Source organism: Oncorhynchus keta, chromosome 30 (genome assembly GCF_023373465.1).
Source record: "Oncorhynchus keta strain PuntledgeMale-10-30-2019 chromosome 30, Oket_V2, whole genome shotgun sequence".
NCBI classification, from domain to species: Eukaryota; Metazoa; Chordata; class Actinopteri; order Salmoniformes; family Salmonidae; genus Oncorhynchus; species Oncorhynchus keta.
In genome coordinates this window covers 766,839-794,716 of record NC_068450.1, presented here as the reverse complement: position 1 = coordinate 794,716, position 27,878 = coordinate 766,839, and positions in this window count along the sequence as shown.

The window sequence follows — 27,878 nt, the reverse complement described above, 5'->3', positions numbered from 1 at the left end:
TCCAGAGTGGGTCATCATCTGGTATACCATCCAGAGTATCTGGTATACCATCCAGAGTGGGTCATCATCTGGTATACCATCCAGAGGTTGGTCATGATCTGGTATACCATCCAGAGGTTGGTCATCATCTGGTATACCATCCAGAGGTTGGTCATCATCTGGTATACCATCCAGAGGTTGGTCATCATCTGGTATACCATCTAGAGGTTGGTCATCATCTGGTATACCATCTAGAGGTTGGTCATCATCTGGTATACCATCTAGAGGTTGGTCATCATCTGGTATACCATCCAGAGGTTGGTCATCATCTGGTATACCATCCAGAGTGGGTCGTCATCTGGTATACCATCCAGAGGTTGATCATCATCTGGTATACCATCCAGAGTGGGTCATCATCTGGTATACCATCCAGAGGTTGGTCATCATCTGGTATACCATCCAGAGGTTGGTCATCATCTGGTATACCATCCAGAGTGGGTCGTCATCTGGTATACCATCCAGAGGTTGATCATCATCTGGTATACCATCCAGAGGTTGGTCATCATCTGGTATACCATCCAGAGGTTGGTCATCATCTGGTATACCATCCAGAGGTTGGTCATCATCTGGTATACCATCCAGAGGTTGGTCATCATCTGGTATACCATCCAGAGGTTGGTCATCATCTGGTATACCATCCAGAGGTTGGTCATCATCTGGTATACCATCCAGAGGTTGGTCATCATCTGGTATACCATCCAGAGGTTGGTCATCATCTGGTATACCATCCAGAGGTTGGTCATCATCTGGTATACCATCTAGAGGTTGGTCATCATCTGGTATACCATCCAGAGTGGGTCATCATCTGGTATACCATCCAGAGGTTGGTCATCATCTGGTATACCATCTAGAGGTTGATCATCATCTGGTATACCATCCAGAGTGGGTCATCATCTGGTATACCATCCAGAGGTTGGTCATCATCTGGTATACCATCCAGAGGTTGGTCATCATCTGGTATACCATCTAGAGGTTGGTCATCATCTGGTATACCATCCAGAGTGGGTCATCATCTGGTATACCATCCAGAGGTTGGTCATCATCTGGTATACCATCTAGAGGTTGGTCATCATCTGGTATACCATCCAGAGGTTGGTCATCATCTGGTATACCATCCAGAGTGGGTCATCATCTGGTATACCATCCAGAGGTTGGTCATCATCTGGTATACCATCCAGAGTTGGTCATCATCTGGTATACCATCCAGAGGTTGGTCATCATCTGGTATACCATCCAGAGGTTGGTCATCATCTGGTATACCATCCAGAGGTTGGTCATCATCTGGTATACCATCCAGAGGTGGGTCATCATCTGGTATACCATCCAGAGGTTGGTCATCATCTGGTATACCATCCAGAGGTTGGTCATCATCTGGTATACCATCCAGAGTGGGTCATCATCTGGTATACCATCCAGAGTGGGTCATCATCTGGTATACCATCCAGAGGTGGGTCATCATCTGGTATACCATCCAGAGTGGGTCATCATCTGGTATACCATCCAGAGGTTGGTCATCATCTGGTATACCATCCAGAGGTTGGTCATCATCTGGTATACCATCCAGAGGTTGGTCATCATCTGGTATACCATCCAGAGGTTGGTCGTCATCTGGTATACCATCCAGAGGTTGGTCATCATCTGGTATACCATCTAGAGGTTGGTCATCATCTGGTATACCATCTAGAGGTTGGTCATCATCTGGTATACCATCTAGAGGTTGGTCATCATCTGGTATACCATCCAGAGGTTGGTCATCATCTGGTATACCATCCAGAGGTTGATCATCATCTGGTATACCATCCAGAGGTTGGTCATCATCTGGTATACCATCCAGAGGTTGGTCATCATCTGGTATACCATCCAGAGGTTGGTCATCATCTGGTATACCATCCAGAGGTTGGTCATCATCTGGTATACCATCTAGAGGTTGGTCATCATCTGGTATACCATCCAGAGGTTGGTCATCATCTGGTATACCATCCAGAGTGGGTCATCATCTGGTATACCATCCAGAGGTTGGTCATCATCTGGTATACCATCCAGAGGTTGGTCATCATCTGGTATACCATCCAGAGTGGTCATCATCTGGTATACCATCCAGAGTTGGTCATCATCTGGTATACCATCCAGAGGTGGGTCATCATCTGGTATACCATCCAGAGGTTGGTCATCATCTGGTATACCATCCAGAGGTTGGTCATCATCTGGTATACCATCCAGAGGTGGTCATCATCTGGTATACCATCCAGAGTGGTCATCATCTGGTATACCATCCAGAGTTGGTCATCATCTGGTATACCATCCAGAGGGGTCATCATCTGGTATACCATCCAGAGGTTGGTCATCATCTGGTATACCATCCAGAGGTTGGTCATCATCTGGTATACCATCCAGAGGTTGGTCATCATCTGGTATACCATCCAGAGGTTGGTCATCATCTGGTATACCATCCAGAGGTTGGTCATCATCTGGTATACCATCCAGAGGTTGGTCATCATCTGGTATACCATCTAGAGGTTGGTCATCATCTGGTATACCATCCAGAGGTTGGTCATCATCTGGTATACCATCCAGAGGTGGGTCATCATCTGGTATACCATCCAGAGGTTGGTCATCATCTGGTATACCATCCAGAGGTGGGTCATCATCTGGTATACCATCCAGAGGTTGGTCATCATCTGGTATACCATCCAGAGGTTGGTCATCATCTGGTATACCATCCAGAGGTTGGTCATCATCTGGTATACCATCCAGAGGTTGGTCATCATCTGGTATACCATCCAGAGGTTGGTCATCATCTGGTATACCATCCAGAGGTTGGTCATCATCTGGTATACCATCCAGAGGTTGGTCATCATCTGGTATACCATCCAGAGGTTGGTCATCATCTGGTATACCATCCAGAGGTTGGTCATCATCTGGTATACCATCCAGAGGTTGGTCATCATCTGGTATACCATCCAGAGGTTGGTCATCATCTGGTATACCATCCAGAGGTTGGTCATCATCTGGTATACCATCCAGAGGTTGGTCATCATCTGGTATACCATCCAGAGGTTGGTCATCATCTGGTATACCATCCAGAGGTTGGTCATCATCTGGTATACCATCCAGAGTGGTCATCATCTGGTATACCATCCAGAGGTTGGTCATCATCTGGTATACCATCCAGAGGTTGGTCATCATCTGGTATACCATCCAGAGTGGGTCATCATCCGGTATACCATCCAGAGTGGGTCATCATCCGGTATACCATCCAGAGGTTGGTCATCATCTGGTATACCATCTAGAGGTTGGTCATCATCTGGTATACCATCCAGAGTGGGTCATCATCTGGTATACCATCCAGAGGTTGATCATCATCTGGTATACCATCTAGAGGATGATCATCATCTGGTATACCATCTAGAGGTTGGTCATCATCTGGTATACCATCCAGAGTGGGTCGTCATCTGGTATACCATCCAGAGGTTGGTCATCATCTGGTATACCATCTAGAGGTTGGTCATCATCTGGTATACCATCCAGAGTGGGTAATCATCGGTATACCATCCAGAGGTTGATCATCATCTGGTATACCATCCAGAGGTTGGTCATCATCTGGTATACCATCTAGAGGTTGATCATCATCTGGTATACCATCCAGAGGTGGGTCATCATCTGGTATACCATCTAGAGGTTGATCATCATCTGGTATACCATCTAGAGGTTGGTCATCATCTGGTATACCATCTAGAGGTTGGTCATCATCTGGTATACCATCCAGAGTGGGTCATCATCTGGTATACCATCTAGAGGTTGATCATCATCTGGTATATCATCTAGAGGTTGGTCATCATCTGGTATACCATCCAGAGTGGGTCATCATCTGGTATACCATCCAGAGTGGGTCATCATCTGGTATACCATCCAGAGGTTGGTCATCATCTGGTATACCATCCAGAGTGGGTCATCATCTGGTATACCATCCAGAGGTTGGTCATCACCTGGTATACCATCCAGAGGTTGGGCATCACCTGGTATACCATCCAGAGTGGGTCATCATCTGGTATACCATCCAGAGTGGGTCATCATCTGGTATACCATCCAGAGGTGGTCATCATCTGGTATACCATCCAGAGGTTGGTCATCATCTGGTATACCATCCAGAGGTTGGTCATCATCTGGTATACCATCCAGAGGTTGGTCATCATCTGGTATACCATCCAGAGGTTGGTCGTCATCTGGTATACCATCTAGAGGTTGGTCATCATCTGGTATACCATCTAGAGGTTGGTCATCATCTGGTATACCATCTAGAGGTTGGTCATCATCTGGTATACCATCTAGAGGTTGGTCATCATCTGGTATACCATCCAGAGTTGGTCATCATCTGGTATACCATCCAGAGGTTGATCATCATCTGGTATACCATCTAGAGGTTGGTCATCATCTGGTATACCATCTAGAGGTTGGTCATCATCTGGTATACCATCCAGAGTGGGTCGTCATCTGGTATACCATCCAGAGGTTGGTCATCATCTGGTATACCATCCAGAGGTTGGTCATCATCTGGTATACCATCCAGAGGGGTCATCATCTGGTATACCATCCAGAGGTTGGTCATCATCTGGTATACCATCCAGAGTGGGTCATCATCTGGTATACCATCCAGAGGTGGGTCATCATCTGGTATACCATCAGAGTGGGTCATCATCCGGTATACCATCCAGAGGTTGGTCATCATCTGGTATACCATCCAGAGTGGGTCATCATCTGGTATACCATCCAGAGGTTGGTCATCATCTGGTATACCATCCAGAGTGGGTCATCATCTGGTATACCATCGAGTGGGTCATCATCTGGTATACCATCCAGAGGTTGGTCATCATCTGGTATACCATCCAGAGGTTGGTCATCATCTGGTATACCATCCAGAGGTTGGTCATCATCTGGTATACCATCTAGAGGTTGGTCATCATCTGGTATACCATCCAGAGGTTGGTCATCATCTGGTATACCATCCAGAGGTTGGTCATCATCTGGTATACCATCCAGAGGTTGGTCATCATCTGGTATACCATCCAGAGGTTGGTCATCATCTGGTATACCATCCAGAGGGGTCATCATCTGGTATACCATCTAGAGGTTGGTCATCATCTGGTATACCATCCAGAGGTTGGTCATCATCTGGTATACCATCCAGAGGTTGGTCATCATCTGGTCCATCCAGAGGTTGGTCATCATCTGGTATACCATCCAGAGGTTGGTCATCATCTGGTATACCATCCAGAGTGGGTCATCATCTGGTATACCATCCAGAGGTTGGTCATCATCTGGTATACCATCCAGAGGTTGGTCATCATCTGGTATACCATCCAGAGGTTGGTCATCATCTGGTATACCATCCAGAGTGGGTCATCATCTGGTATACCATCCAGAGGTTGGTCATCATCTGGTATACCATCCAGAGTGGGTCATCATCTGGTATACCATCCAGAGGTCATCATCTGGTATACCATCCAGAGTGGGTCATCATCTGGTATACCATCCAGAGTGGGTCATCATCTGGTATACCATCCAGAGGTTGGTCATCATCTGGTATACCATCCAGAGGTTGGTCATCATCTGGTATACCATCCAGAGGTTGGTCATCATCTGGTATACCATCCAGAGTGGGTCGTCACCTGGTATACCATCTAGAGGTTGGTCATCATCTGGTATACCATCCAGAGTGGGTCATCATCTGGTATACCATCCAGAGGTTGATCATCATCTGGTATACCATCTAGAGGTTGGTCATCATCTGGTATACCATCCAGAGTGGGTCGTCATCTGGTATACCATCCAGAGGTTGGTCATCATCTGGTATACCATCTAGAGGTTGGTCATCATCTGGTATACCATCTAGAGGTTGGTCATCATCTGGTATACCATCTAGAGGTTGGTCATCATCTGGTATACCATCCAGAGTGGGTCATCATCTGGTATACCATCCAGAGGTTGGTCATCATCTGGTATACCATCCAGAGTGGGTCATCATCTGGTATACCATCCAGAGGTTGGTCATCATCTGGTATACCATCCAGAGGTTGGTCATCATCTGGTATACCATCCAGAGGTTGGTCATCATCTGGTATACCATCCAGAGGTTGGTCATCACCTGGTATACCATCCAGAGGTTGGTCATCATCTGGTATACCATCCAGAGGTTGGTCATCATCTGGTATACCATCCAGAGGTTGGTCATCATCTGGTATACCATCCAGAGGTTGGTCATCATCTGGTATACCATCCAGAGGTTGGTCATCATCTGGTATACCATCCAGAGGTTGGTCATCATCTGGTATACCATCCAGAGGTTGATCATCATCTGGTATACCATCCAGAGGTTGGTCATCATCTGGTATACCATCCAGAGGTTGGTCATCATCTGGTATACCATCCAGAGGTTGGTCATCATCTGGTATACCATCCAGAGGTTGGTCATCATCTGGTATACCATCCAGAGGTTGGTCATCATCTGGTATACCATCCAGAGGTTGGTCATCATCTGGTATACCATCCAGAGGTTGATCATCATCTGGTATACCATCCAGAGGTTGATCATCATCTGGTATACCATCCAGAGGTTGATCATCATCTGGTATACCATCCAGAGGTTGATCATCATCCGGTATACCATCCAGAGTGGGTCATCATCCGGTATACCATCCAGAGTTGGTCATCATCTGGTATACCATCCAGAGTGGGTCATCATCCGGTATACCATCCAGAGTGGGTCATCATCTGGTATACCATCCAGAGGTTGATCATCATCCGGTATACCATCCAGAGTGGGTCATCATCCGGTATACCATCCAGAGGTTGGTCATCATCTGGTATACCATCCAGAGGTTGGTCATCATCTGGTATACCATCCAGAGGTTGGTCATCATCTGGTATACCATCCAGAGGTTGATCATCATCTGGTATACCATCCAGAGTGGGTCATCATCTGGTATACCATCCAGAGGTTGGTCATCATCTGGTATACCATCCAGAGGTTGGTCATCATCTGGTATACCATCCAGAGGTTGGTCATCATCTGGTATACCATCCAGAGGTTGATCATCATCTGGTATACCATCCAGAGGTTGGTCATCATCTGGTATACCATCCAGAGGTTGGTCATCATCTGGTATACCATCCAGAGGTTGGTCATCATCTGGTATACCATCCAGAGGTTGGTCATCATCTGGTATACCATCCAGAGGTTGGTCATCATCTGGTATACCATCCAGAGGTTGGTCATCATCTGGTATACCATCCAGAGTGGGTCATCATCTGGTATACCATCCAGAGGTTGGTCATCACCTGGTATACCATCCAGAGTTGGTCATCATCTGGTATACCATCCAGAGGTTGGTCATCATCTGGTATACCATCAGAGGTTGGTCATCATCTGGTATACCATCTAGAGGTTGGTCATCATCTGGTATACCATCTAGAGGTTGGTCATCATCTGGTATACCATCCAGAGTGGGTCATCATCTGGTATACCATCCAGAGGTTGATCATCATCTGGTATACCATCCAGAGGTTGGTCATCATCTGGTATACCATCTAGAGGTTGGTCATCATCTGGTATACCATCCAGAGTGGGTCGTCATCTGGTATACCATCCAGAGGTTGGTCATCATCTGGTATACCATCCAGAGGTGGGTCATCACCTGGTATACCATCTAGAGGTTGGTCATCATCTGGTATACCATCCAGAGTGGGTCATCATCTGGTATACCATCCACAGGTTGATCATCATCTGGTATACCATCCAGAGTGGGTCATCATCTGGTATACCATCCAGAGTTGGTCATCATCTGGTATACCATCCAGAGTGGGTTATCATCTGGTATACCATCCAGAGGTGGGTCATCATCTGGTATACCATCCAGAGGTTGGTCATCATCTGGTATACCATCCAGAGTGGGTTGGTACACCATCAGAGGTTGGTCATCATCTGGTATACCATCCAGAGGGGTCATCATCTGGTATACCATCCAGAGGTTGATCATCATCTGGTATATCATCTAGAGGTTGGTCATCATCTGGTATACCATCCAGAGTGGGTCGTCATCTGGTATACCATCCAGAGGTTGGTCATCATCTGGTATACCATCTAGAGGTTGGTCATCATCTGGTATACCATCTAGAGGTTGGTCATCATCTGGTATACCATCTAGAGGTTGGTCATCATCTGGTATACCATCCAGAGGTGGTCATCATCTGGTATACCATCCAGAGGTTGGTCATCATCTGGTATACCATCCAGAGTGGGTCATCATCTGGTAATACCATCCAGAGTGGGTCATCATCTGGTATACCATCCAGAGGTTGGTCATCATCTGGTATACCATCCAGAGGTTGGTCATCATCTGGTATACCATCCAGAGGTTGGTCATCATCTGGTATACCATCCAGAGGTTGGTCATCATCTGGTATACCATCCAGAGGTTGGTCATCATCTGGTATACCATCCAGAGGTTGGTCATCATCTGGTATACCATCCAGAGGTTGGTCATCATCTGGTATACCATCCAGAGGTTGGTCATCACCTGGTATACCATCCAGAGGTTGGTCATCACCTGGTATACCATCCAGAGGTTGGTCATCACCTGGTATACCATCCAGAGGTTGGTCATCACCTGGTCCATCAGAGGTTGGTCATCACCTGGTATACCATCCAGAGGTTGGTCATCACCTGGTATACCATCCAGAGGTTGGTCATCATCTGGTATACCATCCAGAGGTTGGTCATCATCTGGTATACCATCCAGAGGTTGGTCATCATCTGGTATACCATCCAGAGGTTGGTCATCATCTGGTATACCATCCAGAGGTTGGTCATCATCTGGTATACCATCCAGAGGTTGGTCATCATCTGGTATACCATCCAGAGGTTGGTCATCATCTGGTATACCATCCAGAGGTTGATCATCATCTGGTATACCATCCAGAGGTTGATCATCATCTGGTATACCATCCAGAGGTTGATCATCATCTGGTATACCATCCAGAGGTTGATCATCATCTGGTATACCATCCAGAGTGGGTCATCATCTGGTATACCATCCAGAGGTTGGTCATCATCTGGTATACCATCCAGAGTGGGTCATCATCTGGTATACCATCCAGAGGTGGGTCATCATCTGGTATACCATCCAGAGGTTGGTCATCATCTGGTATACCATCCAGAGTGGGTCATCATCTGGTATACCATCCAGAGGTTGGTCATCATCTGGTATACCATCCAGAGGTTGGTCATCATCTGGTATACCATCCAGAGGTTGATCATCATCTGGTATACCATCCAGAGGTTGATCATCATCCGGTATACCATCCAGAGTGGGTCATCATCTGGTATACCATCCAGAGGTTGGTCATCATCTGGTATACCATCCAGAGGTTGGTCATCATCTGGTATACCATCCAGAGGTTGGTCATCATCTGGTATACCATCCAGAGGTTGATCATCATCTGGTATACCATCCAGAGGTTGATCATCATCTGGTATACCATCCAGAGTGGGTCATCATCCGGTATACCATCCAGAGGTTGGTCATCATCTGGTATACCATCCAGAGGTTGGTCATCATCTGGTATACCATCCAGAGGTTGGTCATCATCTGGTATACCATCCAGAGGTTGGTCATCATCTGGTATACCATCCAGAGGTTGGTCATCATCTGGTATACCATCCAGAGTGGGTCATCATCTGGTATACCATCCAGAGTGGGTCATCATCTGGTATACCATCCAGAGGTTGGTCATCATCTGGTATACCATCCAGAGGGGTCATCATCTGGTATACCATCCAGAGGTTGGTCATCATCTGGTATACCATCCAGAGGTTGGTCATCATCTGGTATACCATCCAGAGGTTGGTCATCATCTGGTATACCATCCAGAGGTTGGTCATCATCTGGTATACCATCCAGAGTGGGTCATCATCTGGTATACCATCCAGAGGTTGGTCATCATCTGGTATACCATCCAGAGGTTGGTCATCATCTGGTATACCATCCAGAGGTTGGTCATCATCTGGTATACCATCCAGAGGTTGGTCATCATCTGGTATACCATCCAGAGGTTGGTCATCATCTGGTATACCATCCAGAGGTTGGTCGTCATCTGGTATACCATCCAGAGGTTGGTCATCATCTGGTATACCATCCAGAGGTTGGTCATCATCTGGTATACCATCCAGAGGTTGGTCATCATCTGGTATACCATCCAGAGGTTGGTCATCATCTGGTATACCATCCAGAGGTTGGTCATCATCTGGTATACCATCCAGAGGTTGGTCATCATCTGGTATACCATCCAGAGGTTGGTCGTCATCTGGTATACCATCCAGAGGTTGGTCATCATCTGGTATACCATCCAGAGGTTGGTCATCATCTGGTATACCATCCAGAGGTTGGTCATCATCTGGTATACCATCCAGAGGTTGGTCGTCATCTGGTATACCATCCAGAGGTTGGTCGTCATCTGGTATACCATCCAGAGGTTGGTCATCATCTGGTATACCATCCAGAGGTTGGTCATCATCTGGTATACCATCCAGAGGTTGGTCATCATCTGGTATACCATCCAGAGGTTGGTCATCATCTGGTATACCATCCAGAGGTTGGTCATCATCTGGTATACCATCCAGAGGTTGGTCATCATCTGGTATACCATCCAGAGGTTGGTCATATACCATCCAGAGGTTGGTCTCATCTGGTATACCATCCAGAGGTTGGTCATCATCTGGTATACCATCCAGAGGTTGGTCATCATCTGGTATACCATCCAGAGGTTGGTCATCATCTGGTATACCATCCAGAGGTTGGTCATCATCTGGTATACCATCCAGAGGTTGGTCATCATCTGGTATACCATCCAGAGGTTGGTCATCATCTGGTATACCATCCAGAGGTTGGTCATCATCTGGTATACCATCCAGAGGTTGGTCATCATCTGGTATACCATCCAGAGGTTGGTCATCATCTGGTATACCATCCAGAGGTTGGTCATCATCTGGTATACCATCCAGAGGTTGGTCATCATCTGGTATACCATCCAGAGGTTGGTCATCATCTGGTATACCATCCAGAGGTTGGTCATCATCTGGTATACCATCCAGAGTTGGTCGTCACCTGGTATACCATCCAGAGGTTGGTCGTCACCTGGTATACCATCCAGAGGTTGATCATCATCTGGTATACCATCTAGAGGTTGGTCATCATCTGGAATACCATCCAGAGTGGGTCGTCATCTGGTATACCATCCAGAGGTTGGTCATCATCTGGTATACCATCCAGAGTGGGTCATCATCTGGTATACCATCCAGAGGTTGGTCATCATCTGGTATACCATCCAGAGGTTGGTCATCATCCGGTATACCATCCAGAGGTTGGTCATCATCCGGTATACCATCCAGAGTGGGTAATCATCCGGTATACCATCCAGAGGTTGGTCATGATCTGGTATACCATCCAGAGGTTGGTCATCATCTGGTATACCATCCAGAGGTTGGTCATGATCTGGTATACCATCCAGAGGTTGGTCATCATCTGGTATACCATCCAGAGTGGGTCATCATCTGGTATACCATCCAGAGGTTGATCATCATCTGGTATACCATCTAGAGGTTGGTCATCATCTGGTATACCATCTAGAGGTTGGTCATCATCTGGTATACCATCCAGAGTGGGTCGTCATCTGGTATACCATCCAGAGGTTAGTCATCATCTGGTATACCATCCAGAGTGGGTCGTCATCTGGTATACCATCCAGAGGTTGGTCATCATCTGGTATACCATCCAGAGTGGGTCATCATCTGGTATACCATCCAGAGGTTGATCATCATCTGGTATACCATCTAGAGGTTGGTCATCATCTGGTATACCATCCAGAGGTTGGTCATCATCTGGTATACCATCCAGAGTGGGTCGTCATCTGGTATACCATCCAGAGGTTGGTCATCATCTGGTATACCATCCAGAGTGGGTCGTCATCTGGTATACCATCCAGAGGTTGATCATCATCTGGTATACCATCCAGAGTGGGTCATCATCTGGTATACCATCCAGAGTGGGTCATCATCTGGTATACCATCCAGAGTGGGTCATCATCTGGTATACCATCCAGAGTGGGTCATCATCTGGTATACCATCCAGAGGTTGGTCATCATCTGGTATACCATCCAGAGTGGGTCGTCATCTGGTATACCATCCAGAGGTTGATCATCATCTGGTATACCATCCAGAGTGGGTCATCATCTGGTATACCATCCAGAGTGGGTCATCATCTGGTATACCATCCAGAGTGGGTTATCATCTGGTATACCATCCAGAGGTGGGTCATCATCTGGTATACCATCCAGAGGTTGGTCATCATCTGGTATACCATCCAGAGGTGGGTCATCACCTGGTATACCATCTAGAGGTTGGTCATCATCTGGTATACCATCGAGAGGTTGGTCATCATCTGGTATACCATCCAGAGTGGGTCGTCACCTGGTATACCATCTAGAGGTTGGTCATCATCTGGTATACCATCTAGAGGTTGGTCATCATCTGGTATACCATCCAGAGTGGGTCGTCATCTGGTATACCATCCAGAGGTTGGTCATCATCCGGTATACCATCCAGAGTGGGTCATCATCTGGTATACCATCCAGAGTGGGTCATCATCCGGTATACCATCCAGAGTGGGTCATCATCTGGTATACCATCCAGAGTGGGTCATCATCCGGTATACCATCCAGAGTGGGTCATCATCCGGTATACCATCCAGAGGTTGGTCATCATCCGGTATACCATCCAGAGTGGGTCATCATCTGGTATACCATCCAGAGTGGGTCATCATCTGGTATACCATCCAGAGTGGGTCATCATCTGGTATACCATCCAGAGTGGGTCATCATCTGGTATACCATCCAGAGTGGGTCATCATCTGGTATACCATCCAGAGGTTGGTCATGATCTGGTATACCATCCAGAGGTTGGTCATCATCTGGTATACCATCCAGAGTGGTCATCATCTGGTATACCATCCAGAGGTTGGTCATCATCTGGTATACCATCCAGAGGTTGGTCATCATCTGGTATACCATCCAGAGGTTGGTCATCATCTGGTATACCATCCAGAGGTTGGTCATCATCTGGTATACCATCTAGAGGTTGGTCATCATCTGGTATACCATCCAGAGGTTGGTCATCATCTGGTATACCATCTAGAGGTTGGTCATCATCTGGTATACCATCTAGAGGTTGGTCATCATCTGGTATACCATCCAGAGTGGGTCATCATCTGGTATACCATCTAGAGGTTGGTCATCATCTGGTATACCATCTAGAGGTTGGTCATCATCTGGTATACCATCTAGAGGTTGGTCATCATCTGGTATACCATCTAGAGGTTGGTCATCATCTGGTATACCATCTAGAGGTTGGTCATCATCTGGTATACCATCCAGAGTGGGTCATCATCTGGTATACCATCCAGAGGTTGATCATCATCTGGTATACCATCTAGAGGTTGGTCATCATCTGGTATACCATCCAGAGGTTGGTCATCATCTGGTATACCATCCAGAGTGGGTCATCATCTGGTATACCATCCAGAGGTTGGTCATCATCTGGTATACCATCCAGAGTGGGTCATCATCTGGTATACCATCCAGAGGTTGATCATCATCTGGTATACCATCCAGAGTGGGTCATCATCTGGTATACCATCCAGAGTGGGTCATCATCTGGTATACCATCCAGAGTGGGTTATCATCTGGTATACCATCCAGAGGTGGGTCATCATCTGGTATACCATCTAGAGGTTGGTCATCATCTGGTATACCATCCAGAGTGGGTCATCATCTGGTATACCATCCAGAGGTTGATCATCATCTGGTATACCATCTAGAGGTTGGTCATCATCTGGTATACCATCTAGAGGTTGGTCATCATCTGGTATACCATCTAGAGGTTGGTCATCATCTGGTATACCATCCAGAGTGGGTCGTCATCTGGTATACCATCCAGAGGTTGGTCATCATCTGGTATACCATCCAGAGTGGGTCATCATCTGGTATACCATCCAGAGTGGGCCGTCATCTGGTATACCATCCAGAGGTTGGTCATCACCTGGTATACCATCCAGAGGTTGGTCATCACCTGGTATACCATCCAGAGGTTGGTCATCACCTGGTATACCATCCAGAGGTTGGTCATCACCTGGTATACCATCCAGAGGTTGGTCATCACCTGGTATACCATCCAGAGGTTGGTCATCACCTGGTATACCATCCAGAGGTTGGTCATCACCTGGTATACCATCCAGAGGTTGGTCATCACCTGGTATACCATCCAGAGGTTGGTCATCACCTGGTATACCATCCAGAGGTTGGTCATCACCTGGTATACCATCCAGAGGTTGGTCATCATCTGGTATACCATCCAGAGGTTGGTCATCATCTGGTATACCATCCAGAGGTTGGTCATCATCTGGTATACCATCCAGAGGTTGGTCATCATCTGGTATACCATCCAGAGGTTGATCATCATCTGGTATACCATCCAGAGGTTGATCATCATCTGGTATACCATCCAGAGGTTGATCATCATCTGGTATACCATCCAGAGGTTGATCATCATCTGGTATACCATCCAGAGGTTGATCATCATCTGGTATACCATCCAGAGTGGGTCATCATCTGGTATACCATCCAGAGGTTGGTCATCATCTGGTATACCATCCAGAGTGGGTCATCATCTGGTATACCATCCAGAGTGGGTCATCATCTGGTATACCATCCAGAGGTTGATCATCATCTGGTATACCATCCAGAGGTTGGTCATCATCTGGTATACCATCCAGAGGTTGGTCATCATCTGGTATACCATCCAGAGGTTGGTCATCATCTGGTATACCATCCAGAGGTTGGTCATCATCTGGTATACCATCCAGAGGTTGGTCATCATCTGGTATACCATCCAGAGTGGGTCATCATCTGGTATACCATCCAGAGGTTGGTCATCATCTGGTATACCATCCAGAGGTTGGTCATCATCTGGTATACCATCCAGAGGTTGGTCATCATCTGGTATACCATCCAGAGGTTGGTCATCATCTGGTATACCATCCAGAGGTTGGTCATCATCTGGTATACCATCCAGAGGTTGGTCATCATCTGGTATACCATCCAGAGGTTGGTCATCATCTGGTATACCATCCAGAGGTTGGTCGTCATCTGGTATACCATCCAGAGGTTGGTCATCATCTGGTATACCATCCAGAGGTTGGTCATCATCTGGTATACCATCCAGAGGTTGGTCATCATCTGGTATACCATCCAGAGGTTGGTCATCATCTGGTATACCATCCAGAGGTTGGTCATCATCTGGTATACCATCCAGAGGTTGGTCATCATCTGGTATACCATCCAGAGGTTGGTCATCATCTGGTATACCATCCAGAGGTTGGTCATCATCTGGTATACCATCCAGAGGTTGGTCATCATCTGGTATACCATCCAGAGGTTGGTCATCATCTGGTATACCATCCAGAGGTTGGTCATCATCTGGTATACCATCCAGAGGTTGGTCATCATCTGGTATACCATCCAGAGGTTGGTCATCATCTGGTATACCATCCAGAGGTTGGTCATCATCTGGTATACCATCCAGAGGTTGGTCATCATCTGGTATACCATCCAGAGGTTGGTCATCATCTGGTATACCATCCAGAGTGGGTCATCATCTGGTATACCATCCAGAGGTTGGTCATCACCTGGTATACCATCAGAGGTTGGTCATCATCTGGTATACCATCTAGAGGTTGGTCATCATCTGGTATACCATCCAGAGTGGTCATCATCTGGTATACCATCCAGAGGTTGGTCATCATCTGGTATGCCATCCAGAGGTTGGTCATCATCTGGTATACCATCCAGAGGTTGGTCATCATCTGGTATGCCATCCAGAGGTTGGTCATCATCTGGTATACCATCCAGAGGTTGGTCATCATCTGGTATACCATCCAGAGTATGGTTATCATCTGGTATGCCATCCAGAGGTTGGTCATCATCTGGTATACCATCCAGAGGTTGGTCATCATCTGGTATACCATCCAGAGGTTGGTCATCATCTGGTATGCCATCCAGAGGTTGGTCATCATCTGGTATACCATCCAGAGGTTGGTCATCATCTGGTATACCATCCAGAGGTTGGTCATCATCTGGTATGCCATCCAGAGGTTGGTCATCATCTGGTATACCATCCAGAGGTTGGTCATCATCTGGTATACCATCCAGAGTGGGTCATCATCTGGTATACCATCCAGAGGTTGGTCATCATCTGGTATACCATCCAGAGTTGGTCATCATCTGGTATACCATCCAGAGGTTGGTCATCATCTGGTATACCATCCAGAGTTGGTCATCATCTGGTATACCATCCAGAGGTTGATCATCATCTGGTATACCATCCAGAGGTTGGTCATCATCTGGTATACCATCCAGAGGTTGGTCATCATCTGGTATACCATCCAGAGTGGGTCATCATCTGGTATACCATCCAGAGGTTGGTCATCATCTGGTATACCATCCAGAGTGGGTCATCATCTGGTATACCATCCAGAGGTTGATCATCATCTGGTATACCATCCAGAGTGGGTCATCATCTGGTATACCATCCAGAGTGGGTCATCATCTGGTATACCATCCAGAGTGGGTTATCATCTGGTATACCATCCAGAGGTTGGTCATCATCTGGTATACCATCCAGAGTGGGTCATCATCTGGTATACCATCCAGAGGTTGGTCATCATCTGGTATACCATCCAGAGTGGGTCATCATCCGGTATACCATCCAGAGTGGTCATCATCCCATCCAGAGGTTGGTCATCATCTGGTATACCATCCAGAGGTTGGTCATCATCTGGTATACCATCCAGAGGTTGGTCATCATCTGGTATACCATCCAGAGGTTGGTCATCATCTGGTATACCATCCAGAGGTTGGTCATCATCTGGTATACCATCCAGAGGTTGGTCATCATCTGGTATACCATCCAGAGGTTGGTCATCATCTGGTATACCATCCAGAGGTTGGTCATCATCTGGTATACCATCCAGAGGTTGGTCATCATCTGGTATACCATCCAGAGTGGGTCATCATCTGGTATACCATCCAGAGGTTGGTCATCATCTGGTATACCATCCAGAGGTTGGTCATCATCTGGTATACCATCTAGAGGTTGGTCATCATCTGGTATACCATCCAGAGTGGTCATCATCTGGTATACCATCCAGAGGTTGGTCATCATCTGGTATACCATCCAGAGTGGTCATCATCTGGTATACCATCCAGAGGTTGGTCATCATCTGGTATACCATCCAGAGTGGGTCATCATCTGGTATACCATCCAGAGGTTGGTCATCATCTGGTATACCATCCAGAGGTTGGTCATCATCTGGTATACCATCCAGAGGTTGGTCATCATCTGGTATACCATCCAGAGTGGGTCATCATCTGGTATACCATCCAGAGGTTGGTCATCATCTGGTATACCATCCAGAGTGGTCATCATCTGGTATACCATCCAGAGGTTGATCATCATCTGGTATACCATCCAGAGTGGGTCATCATCTGGTATACCATCCAGAGTGGGTCATCATCTGGTATACCATCCAGAGGTTGGTCATCATCTGGTATACCATCCAGAGGTTGGTCATCATCTGGTATACCATCCAGAGTGGGTCATCATCTGGTATACCATCCAGAGGTTGATCATCATCTGGTATACCATCCAGAGGTTGGTCATCATCTGGTATACCATCCAGAGTGGGTCATCATCTGGTATACCATCCAGAGGTTGGTCATCATCTGGTATACCATCCAGAGTTGGTCATCATCTGGTATACCATCCAGAGGTTGGTCATCATCTGGTATACCATCCAGAGGTTGGTCATCATCTGGTATACCATCCAGAGGTGGGTCATCATCTGGTATACCATCCAGAGGTTGGTCATCATCTGTATACCATCAGGTTGGTCATCATCTGGTATACCATCCAGAGGTTGGTCATCATCTGGTATACCATCCAGAGGTTGGTCATCATCTGGTATACCATCCAGAGGTTGGTCATCATCTGGTATACCATCCAGAGGTTGGTCATCATCTGGTATACCATCCAGAGGTTGGTCATCATCTGGTATACCATCCAGAGTGGGTCATCATCTGGTATACCATCCAGAGGTTGGTCATCATCTGGTATACCATCCAGAGTGGGTCATCATCTGGTATACCATCCAGAGGTTGGTCGTCATCTGGTATACCATCCAGAGGTTGGTCATCATCTGGTATACCATCCAGAGGTTGGTCATCATCTGGTATACCATCCAGAGGTTGGTCATCATCTGGTATACCATCCAGAGGTTGGTCATCATCTGGTATACCATCCAGAGGTTGGTCATCATCTGGTATACCATCCAGAGGTTGGTCATCATCTGGTATACCATCCAGAGGTTGGTCATCATCTGGTATACCATCCAGAGGTTGGTCATCATCTGGTATACCATCCAGAGGTTGGTCATCATCTGGTATACCATCCAGAGGTTGGTCATCATCTGGTATACCATCCAGAGGTTGGTCATCATCTGGTATACCATCCAGAGGTTGGTCATCATCTGGTATACCATCCAGAGGTTGGTCATCATCTGGTATACCATCCAGAGGTTGGTCATCATCTGGTATACCATCCAGAGGTTGGTCATCATCTGGTATACCATCCAGAGGTTGGTCATCATCTGGTATACCATCCAGAGGTTGGTCATCATCTGGTATACCATCCAGAGTGGGTCATCATCTGGTATACCATCCAGAGGTTGGTCATCATCTGGTATACCATCCAGAGGTTGGTCATCATCTGGTATACCATCCAGAGGTTGGTCATCATCTGGTATACCATCCAGAGGTTGGTCATCATCTGGTATACCATCCAGAGGTTGGTCATCATCTGGTATACCATCCAGAGGTTGGTCATCATCTGGTATACCATCCAGAGGTTGATCATCATCTGGTATACCATCTAGAGGTTGGTCATCATCTGGTATACCATCCAGAGTGGGTCATCATCTGGTATACCATCCAGAGGTTGGTCATCATCTGGTATACCATCCAGAGTGGGTCATCATCTGGTATACCATCCAGAGGTTGGTCATCATCTGGTATACCATCCAGAGGTTGGTCATCATCTGGTATACCATCCAGAGGTTGGTCATCATCTGGTATACCATCCAGAGTGGGTCATCATCTGGTATACCATCCAGAGGTTGGTCATCATCTGGTATACCATCCAGAGGTTGGTCATCATCTGGTATACCATCCAGAGGTTGGTCATCATCTGGTATACCATCCAGAGGTTGGTCATCATCTGGTATACCATCCAGAGTGGGTCATCATCTGGTATACCATCCAGAGGTTGATCATCATCTGGTATACCATCCAGAGGTTGGTCATCATCTGGTATACCATCTAGAGGTTGGTCATCATCTGGTATACCATCCAGAGTGGGTCGTCATCTGGTATACCATCCAGAGGTTGTCATCATCTGGTATACCATCCAGAGTGGGTCATCATCTGGTATACCATCCAGAGGTTGGTCATCATCTGGTATACCATCCAGAGTGGGTCATCATCTGGTATACCATCCAGAGGTTGGTCATCATCTGGTATACCATCCAGAGGTTGGTCATCATCTGGTATACCATCCAGAGTGGGTCATCATCTGGTATACCATCCAGAGGTTGGTCATCATCTGGTATACCATCCAGAGTGGGTCATCATCTGGTATACCATCCAGAGGTTGGTCATCATCTGGTATACCATCCAGAGTGGGTCGTCATCTGGTATACCATCCAGAGGTTGATCATCATCTGGTATACCATCCAGAGGTTGGTCATCATCTGGTATACCATCCAGAGTGGGTCATCATCTGGTATACCATCCAGAGTGGGTCATCATCTGGTATACCATCCAGAGGTTGGTCATCATCTGGTATACCATCCAGAGGTTGGTCATCATCTGGTATACCATCCAGAGTGGGTCATCATCTGGTATACCATCCAGAGTGGGTCGTCATCTGGTATACCATCCAGAGGTTGATCATCATCTGGTATACCATCCAGAGTGGGTCATCATCTGGTATACCATCCAGAGTGGGTCATCATCTGGTATACCATCCAGAGTGGGTCATCATCTGGTATACCATCCAGAGGTTGGTCATCATCTGGTATACCATCCAGAGGTTGGTCATCATCTGGTATACCATCCAGAGGTTGGTCATCATCTGGTATACCATCCAGAGGTTGGTCATCATCTGGTATACCATCTAGAGGTTGGTCATCATCTGGTATACCATCCAGAGGTTGGTCATCATCTGGTATACCATCCAGAGGTTGGTCATCATCTGGTATACCATCCAGAGGTTGGTCATCATCTGGTATACCATCCAGAGGTTGGTCATCATCTGGTATACCATCCAGAGGTTGGTCATCATCTGGTATACCATCCAGAGGTTGGTCATCATCTGGTATACCATCCAGAGGTTGGTCATCATCTGGTATACCATCCAGAGGTTGGTCATCATCTGGTATACCATCCAGAGGTTGGTCATCATCTGGTATACCATCCAGAGGTTGGTCATCATCTGGTATACCATCCAGAGGTTGGTCACATCTGGTATACCATCCAGAGTGGGTCATCATCTGGTATACCATCCAGAGGTTGGTCATCATCTGGTATACCATCCAGAGGTTGGTCATCATCTGGTATACCATCCAGAGGTTGGTCATCATCTGGTATACCATCCAGAGGTTGGTCATCATCTGGTATACCATCCAGAGGTTGGTCATCATCTGGTATACCATCCAGAGGTTGGTCATCATCTGGTATACCATCCAGAGGTTGGTCATCATCTGGTATACCATCCAGAGGTTGGTCATCATCTGGTATACCATCCAGAGGTTGGTCATCATCTGGTATACCATCCAGAGGTTGGTCATCATCTGGTATACCATCCAGAGGTTGGTCATCATCTGGTATACCATCCAGAGGTTGGTCATCATCTGGTATACCATCCAGAGGTTGGTCATCATCTGGTATACCATCCAGAGTGGGTCATCATCTGGTATACCATCCAGAGGTTGGTCATCATCTGGTATACCATCCAGAGGTTGGTCATCATCTGGTATACCATCCAGAGTGGGTCATCATCTGGTATACCATCCAGAGGTTGGTCATCATCTGGTATACCATCCAGAGTGGGTCATCATCTGGTATACCATCCAGAGGTTGGTCATCATCTGGTATACCATCCAGAGGTTGGTCATCATCTGGTATACCATCCAGAGGTTGGTCATCATCTGGTATACCATCCAGAGGTGGGTCATCATCTGGTATACCATCCAGAGGTTGGTCATCATCTGGTATACCATCCAGAGGTTGGTCATCATCTGGTATACCATCCAGAGTCATCATCTGGTATACCATCCAGAGGTTGATCATCATCTGGTATACCATCCAGAGGTTGGTCATCATCTGGTATACCATCTAGAGGTTGGTCATCATCTGGTATACCATCCAGAGGTTGGTCATCATCTGGTATACCATCCAGAGGTTGGTCATCATCTGGTATACCATCCAGAGTGGGTCATCATCTGGTATACCATCCAGAGTGGGTCATCATCTGGTATACCATCCAGAGTGGGTCATCATCTGGTATACCATCCAGAGGTTGATCATCATCTGGTATACCATCCAGAGGTTGGTCATCATCTGGTATACCATCCAGAGGTTGGTCATCATCTGGTATACCATCCAGAGGTTGGTCATCATCTGGTATACCATCCAGAGTGGGTCATCATCTGGTATACCATCCAGAGGTTGGTCATCATCTGGTATACCATCCAGAGGTTGGTCATCATCTGGTATACCATCCAGAGGTTGATCATCATCTGGTATACCATCCAGAGTGGGTCATCATCTGGTATACCATCCAGAGTTGGTCATCATCTGGTATACCATCCAGAGTGGGTCATCATCTGGTATACCATCCAGAGGTTGGTCATCATCTGGTATACCATCCAGAGTGGGTCATCATCTGGTATACCATCCAGAGGTTGGTCATCATCTGGTATACCATCCAGAGGGGTCATCATCTGGTATACCATCCAGAGTGGGTCATCATCTGGTATACCATCCAGAGGTTGGTCATCATCTGGTATACCATCCAGAGGTTGGTCATCATCTGGTATACCATCCAGAGTGGGTCATCATCTGGTATACCATCCAGAGGTTGATCATCATCTGGTATACCATCCAGAGGTGGGTCATCATCTGGTATACCATCCAGAGGTTGGTCATCATCTGGTATACCATCCAGAGTTGGTCATCATCTGGAGGTATCATCTGGTATACCATCCAGAGTGGGTCATCATCTGGTATACCATCCAGAGGTTGGTCATCATCTGGTATACCATCCAGAGTGGGTCATCATCTGGTATACCATCCAGAGGTTGGTCATCATCTGGTATACCATCCAGAGGTTGGTCATCATCTGGTATACCATCCAGAGGTTGGTCATCATCTGGTATACCATCCAGAGGTTGGTCATCATCTGGTATACCATCCAGAGGTTGGTCATCATCTGGTATACCATCCAGAGGTTGGTCATCATCTGGTATACCATCCAGAGGTTGGTCATCATCTGGTATACCATCCAGAGGTTGGTCATCATCTGGTATACCATCCAGAGGTTGGTCATCATCTGGTATACCATCCAGAGGTTGGTCATCATCTGGTATACCATCCAGAGGTTGGTCATCATCTGGTATACCATCCAGAGGTTGGTCATCATCTGGTATACCATCCAGAGGTTGATCATCATCTGGTATACCATCCAGAGGTTGGTCATCATCCGGTATACCATCCAGAGGTTGGTCATCATCTGGTATACCATCCAGAGGTTGGTCATCATCTGGTATACCATCCAGAGGTTGGTCATCATCTGGTATACCATCCAGAGGTTGGTCATCATCTGGTATACCATCCAGAGGTTGGTCATCATCTGGTATACCATCCAGAGGTTGGTCATCATCTGGTATACCATCCAGAGGTTGGTCGTCATCTGGTATACCATCCAGAGTGGGTCGTCATCTGGTATACCATCCAGAGTGGGTCGTCATCTGGTATACCATCCAGAGGTTGATCATCATCTGGTATACCATCTAGAGGTTGGTCATCATCTGGTATACCATCCAGAGTGGGTCGTCATCTGGTATACCATCCAGAGGTTGGTCATCATCTGGTATACCATCCAGAGTGGGTCATCATCTGGTATACCATCCAGAGGTTGGTCATCATCTGGTATACCATCCAGAGGTTGGTCATCATCTGGTATACCATCCAGAGGTTGGTCATCATCTGGTATACCATCCAGAGGGGTCATCATCTGGTATACCATCCAGAGGTTGGTCATCATCTGGTATACCATCCAGAGGTTGGTCATCATCTGGTATACCATCCAGAGTGGGTCATCATCTGGTATACCATCCAGAGGTTGGTCATCATCTGGTATACCATCTAGAGGTTGGTCATCATCTGGTATACCATCTAGAGGTTGGTCATCATCTGGTATACCATCCAGAGTGGGTCGTCATCTGGTATACCATCCAGAGGTTAGTCATCATCTGGTATACCATCCAGAGTGGGTCGTCATCTGGTATACCATCCAGAGGTTGGTCATCATCTGGTATACCATCCAGAGTGGGTCATCATCTGGTATACCATCCAGAGGTTGATCATCATCTGGTATACCATCCAGAGGTTGATCATCATCTGGTATACCATCTAGAGGTTGGTCATCATCTGGTATACCATCTAGAGGTTGGTCATCATCTGGTATACCATCCAGAGTGGGTCGTCATCTGGTATACCATCCAGAGGTTGGTCATCATCTGGTATACCATCCAGAGTGGGTCGTCATCTGGTATACCATCCAGAGGTTGATCATCATCTGGTATACCATCCAGAGTGGGTCATCATCTGGTATACCATCCAGAGTGGGTCATCATCTGGTATACCATCCAGAGTGGGTCGTCATCTGGTATACCATCCAGAGGTTGGTCATCATCTGGTATACCATCCAGAGTGGGTCGTCATCTGGTATACCATCCAGAGGTTGATCATCATCTGGTATACCATCCAGAGTGGGTCATCATCTGGTATACCATCCAGAGTGGGTCATCATCTGGTATACCATCCAGAGTGGGTCATCATCTGGTATACCATCCAGAGGTGGGTCATCATCTGGTATACCATCGAGAGGTTGGTCATCATCTGGTATACCATCCAGAGTGGGTCATCATCTGGTATACCATCTAGAGGTTGGTCATCATCTGGTATACCATCCAGAGTGGGTCATCATCTGGTATACCATCCAGAGGTTGATCATCATCTGGTATACCATCTAGAGGTTGGTCATCATCTGGTATACCATCCAGAGTGGGTCATCATCTGGTATACCATCCAGAGGTTGATCATCATCTGGTATACCATCTAGAGGTTGGTCATCATCTGGTATACCATCTAGAGGTTGGTCATCATCTGGTATACCATCCAGAGTGGGTCATCATCTGGTATACCATCCAGAGGTTGGTCATCACCTGGTATACCATCCAGAGGTTGGTCATCACCTGGTATACCATCCAGAGGTTGGTCATCATCTGGTATACCATCCAGAGGTTGGTCATCATCTGGTATACCATCCAGAGGTTGGTCATCATCTGGTATACCATCCAGAGGTTGGTCATCACCTGGTAGAGTGGTAGAGTGGGTCATTTACATTTACATTTACATTTACAGGTTGATCATCATCTGGTATACCATCCAGAGTGGGTCATCATCTGGTATACCATCCAGAGGTTGGTCATCATCTGGTATACCATCCAGAGTGGGTCATCATCTGGTATACCATCCAGAGGTTGGTCATCATCTGGTATACCATCTAGAGGTTGGTCATCATCTGGTATACCATCCAGAGTGGGTCGTCATCTGGTATACCATCCAGAGGTTGATCATCATCCGGTATACCATCCAGAGTGGGTCATCATCCGGTATACCATCCAGAGGTTGGTCATCATCTGGTATACCATCCAGAGTCAGTCATCATCTGGTATACCATCCAGATGTTGATCATCATCTGGTATACCATCCAGAGGTTGGTCATCATCTGGTATACCATCCAGAGGTTGATCATCATCCGGTATACCATCCAGAGTGGGTCATCATCCGGTATTACCATCCAGAGGTTGGTCATCATCTGGTATACCATCCAGAGTGGGTCATCATCCGGTATACCATCTAGAGGTTGGTCATCATCTGGTATACCATCCAGAGTGGGTCATCATCTGGTATACCATCCAGAGTGGGTCATCATCTGGTATACCATCCAGAGGTTGGTCATCATCTGGTATACCATCTAGAGGTTGGTCATCATCTGGTATACCATCCAGAGTGGGTCGTCATCTGGTATACCATCCAGAGGTTGATCATCATCCGGTATACCATCCAGAGTGGGTCATCATCCGGTATACCATCCAGAGGTTGGTCATCATCTGGTATACCATCCAGAGTCAGTCATCATCTGGTATACCATCCAGATGTTGATCATCATCTGGTATACCATCCAGAGGTTGGTCATCATCTGGTATACCATCCAGAGGTTGATCATCATCCGGTATACCATCCAGAGTGGGTCATCATCTGGTATACCATCCAGAGGTTGGTCATCATCTGGTATACCATCCAGAGGTTGGTCATCATCTGGTATACCATCCAGAGGTTGGTCATCATCTGGTATACCATCCAGAGTGGGTCATCATCTGGTATTACCATCCAGAGTGGGTCATCATCTGGTATACCATCCAGAGGTTGATCATCATCTGGTATATCATCTAGAGGTTGGTCATCATCTGGTATACCATCCAGAGTGGGTCGTCATCTGGTATACCATCCAGAGGTTGATCATCATCTGGTATACCATCCAGAGGTTGATCATCATCCGGTATACCATCCAGAGTGGGTCATCATCCGGTATACCATCCAGAGGTTGGTCATCATCTGGTATACCATCCAGAGTGGGTCATCATCCGGTATACCATCCAGAGTGGGTCATCATCTGGTATACCATCCAGAGGTTGGTCATCATCTGGTATACCATCCAGAGGTTGGTCATCATCTGGTATACCATCCAGAGGTTGGTCATCATCTGGTATACCATCCAGAGGTTGGTCATCATCTGGTATACCATCCAGAGGTTGGTCATCATCTGGTATACCATCCAGAGTGGGTCATCATCTGGTATACCATCCAGAGGTTGGTCATCATCTGGTATACCATCCAGAGGTTGATCATCATCTGGTATACCATCTAGAGGTTGGTCATCATCTGGTATACCATCCAGAGTGGGTCGTCATCTGGTATACCATCCAGAGGTTGGTCATCATCTGGTATACCATCCAGAGTGGGTCGATCATCATCCATCCAGGTATACCATCCAGAGGTTGGTCATCATCTGGTATACCATCCAGAGGTTGGTCATCATCTGGTATACCATCCAGAGGTTGGTCATCATCTGGTATACCATCCAGAGGTTGGTCATCATCTGGTATACCATCCAGAGGTTGGTCATCATCTGGTATACCATCCAGAGGTTGGTCATCATCTGGTATACCATCCAGAGGTTGATCATCATCTGGTATACCATCCAGAGGTTGATCATCATCTGGTATACCATCCAGAGGTTGATCATCATCTGGTATACCATCCAGAGGTTGATCATCATCTGGTATACCATCCAGAGTGGGTCATCATCCGGTATACCATCCAGAGTGGGTCATCATCTGGTATACCATCCAGAGTGGGTCATCATCTGGTATACCATCCAGAGGTTGGTCATCATCTGGTATACCATCCAGAGGTTGGTCATCATCTGGTATACCATCCAGAGGTTGGTCATCATCTGGTATACCATCCAGAGGTTGGTCATCATCTGGTATACCATCCAGAGGTTGGTCGTCACCTGGTATACCATCCAGAGGTTGGTCGTCACCTGGTATACCATCCAGAGGTTGGTCATCATCTGGTATACCATCCAGAGGTTGGTCATCATCTGGTATACCATCCAGAGGTTGGTCATCATCTGGTATACCATCCAGAGGTACATCTGGTATACCATCCAGAGGTTGATCATCATCTGGTATACCATCCAGAGGTTGATCATCATCTGGTATACCATCCAGAGTGGGTCATCATCTGGTATACCATCCAGAGGTGGGTCATCATCATACCATCCAGAGTGGTCATCATCCATACCATCCAGAGGTTGGTCATCATCTGGTATACCATCCAGAGTTGGTCATCATCTGGTATACCATCCAGAGGTTGATCATCATCTGGTATACCATCCAGAGGTTGGTCATCATCTGGTATACCATCCAGAGGTTGGTCATCATCTGGTATACCATCCAGAGTGGGTCATCATCTGGTATACCATCCAGAGGTTGGTCATCATCTGGTATACCATCCAGAGTGGGTCATCATCTGGTATACCATCCAGAGGTTGGTCATCATCTGGTATACCATCCAGAGTGGGTCATCATCTGGTATACCATCCAGAGTGGGTCATCATCTGGTATACCATCCAGAGGTTGGTCATCATCTGGTATACCATCTAGAGGTTGGTCATCATCTGGTATACCATCCAGAGGTGGGTCAT